Here is a 2,395-nt window from a genome sequence, read left to right as displayed (position 1 = left end):
TCTAGTTTACAAAACTCCACATATAGCCTACTTGATAGGCATTTACAAAATTAAACATTTATTTTAAAAAATAGTTACTTTAAACTTTTTAAGTTGTGGCTGATATTATAGTCCTTTAAAAATAATTTTCAAAAACTTAATTTCTGTCAAACCGCTGGTGGTAACCTGGCTTACTTTACATGGTACACAGATAGACATTTAAAAATTTTTTATTACTTATGCATTTATTTTACTGTCAATTGGAAAAACAGAGCTAACACAGAAACTCCATGGACAATCAGGTGCTGGGCTACAAGGACTTGGCCACCATCCCCAAGAACAAGGCCATCCTAGGCATCCAGCAGCCTGACCTCGCGATCCATAAGCCCCACTTTACCTATTCCCTCCTGGAAAACATGGAGCTGCCCAAGAGCCAAAAGCTGACTATCACCCAAAACCATAACCTCCCCTCTATCCCCAGAGGTGTAGGAAGACAGCCACTTCCCTGGAACCATCTCTCAGGCTTCAGCCCCAAGAACCACTGGGACTCCCTGGACCAGCCTGTCTCATTTCCACCATCCTGAGACCATCTGCCCAGATTCCAACATCTGTAAGAAGCTACCCATCTATAAGCAGAGAGAGTCCATGGAAGGCAACCCTCAGAGCAAGCACTTCATTGAGGACTTCATCATCAAGTCATCCAAGTTCCCTGTGGCCCAGCCCCCTGACCCCAACCAGCCAGCCGAGATCAAAACTGACTATTGGCCATGCCCCTGTCACTGGCCATTGTGGAGACAGAATGGAGGAAGCAGAAAGCATCTCAGAGGGAGGAAGAGGAAGAAGAGGAGGAGGAAGATGATGACTCCAGAGAGGAGATGAAGGCTCAAAAGCAAGAGTCAGAGAGAGGAACTCAGTAAGGTGACTTCCAACTTGGGAAAGATGATCTTGAAAGAAAAGATGGAAAAGTCATTGCCTATCTGAAGGAAAGGACCAGATACCCTTTCATACCTCCTTGCACCCTGAAAGGTCTAAATGTTCTCTCCTCGCCTATGGCAGAACCACCCTGAGCCAGCTACAGCCCCCAGACTTTAGCCCATGGATAGTGAGAATGGAAGCCCAGGCCTACAGATCTGTCCTATAAAATGCTTGTGGTGACCAATAAGGGGTGAACCAAGTTGCCTCCAGGTGTGGATCGCATGAGGCTTGAGTGGCATATGTCAGCAGAGGACTTCCCAAGGGTATTCTCCACGTCTCCCGCAGAGTTTAGCACGCTGGCTCTGTGGGAGCAGAACAAACTCAAGAAAAAGGCCTCTCTCTTCTGATCGCCCTCACCCTCTTCATGACTGCACTTCATGCTGCTTCAGGGCTCTGGAGCTGGGGTCACTGACCCCAAAGCATGCTCTTCCAATGGCCAGCTCAGAGCAGTCATCACTTGTCGGGGCAAGGAGGTGGGTCAGAGGTGGGGCAGGCTCCATTCCCCAGGTCAAGGGGCAACCAAGACCTCCACAGTTCTGGGCTTGTGGCACATGGACTTCTTTCCCTATAATGGGAGGTGGAGTGGTATTCCTCCTCTCATCCCTGGTCCTCACTGCACAGGGCAAACCCCGCCTGGACTCCAGCATACACAGGGTTAATGTTCGCTCTTCTCCCTCCCCCTGTCCCCACATGAAGCTCCCCAGAAGAGACTGAGGAAAAATGAACCTGGCATTTAGTGGTCCAGCCTGTCAGCTGTCTTGACCCCTGGGTGGGTAGAACCTTTGGCCTTAATAGGATGAGGGTGAGGGTGGGAAGCAGACAGGCCGGGAAAGCTCCAGGACCCTGTATACACCAAAGCACTCCTCCTTGCCTCACCTTTGACAGCTTCCCTGTGCCTACGCCTCCTGCTTCTCTGACTCCAGCAGAAGTAGGCTGCAGCTCAGCCGCCAGCAGGGAGGTCGCCCTGCCCTCTAGCTCCCCATGTCCTCTAGTTATGAGCCCCCAAGCTTCTAAGCCTCTTGCTCCAGCCCTGTGGCTTCCCCAGAAGCCTTGGCTTAGAGAGGAGATGTGCCTATACAAACCCAGCCCACCATCAGCCTCCAGGCAAAGTCAGCTAGAATTCTACCTTCTAGCACCAACCCAGGTTCTGGGCAGACAAAGCCAGGCCTTCAGACTCCCTTGGATGGGATCAAGAGGCCAGGTTATAGGGACGGTTCTGAGTGTCCTGCCTACCAGCTCCCACCCATAGCCATGCATCCCCCTCCACAACTCTCTAAAGAATGTAATTTATTGGGGCCCTCTCCCTTGCCCCATGCTTTCCTCACCTAACTCTCTGCCCTACCTTAATTACACTCCCAGCTTTTCTTCTCTGCAAATACATATGTATATATAATTACACATGTGCGTGTATATATACACATATATATGGTTTCTTTTTTTT

General features: G+C 49.9%; 1 pseudogene; it reads left to right on the top strand.

Moving 5' to 3' along the window:
• Nucleotides 1-269: 269 nt before the first annotated feature.
• LOC131402333 (dematin-like) lies at nucleotides 270-1,301 on the top strand (annotated as a pseudogene).
• Nucleotides 1,302-2,395: the final 1,094 nt, after the last annotated feature.

Source organism: Diceros bicornis, chromosome 1, assembly GCF_020826845.1.
Source record: "Diceros bicornis minor isolate mBicDic1 chromosome 1, mDicBic1.mat.cur, whole genome shotgun sequence".
Taxonomy (NCBI): Eukaryota; Metazoa; Chordata; class Mammalia; order Perissodactyla; family Rhinocerotidae; genus Diceros; species Diceros bicornis.
The sequence above is the reverse complement of the archived record's forward strand: the minus strand, read 5'-3'. Positions and strand labels throughout refer to the sequence as shown.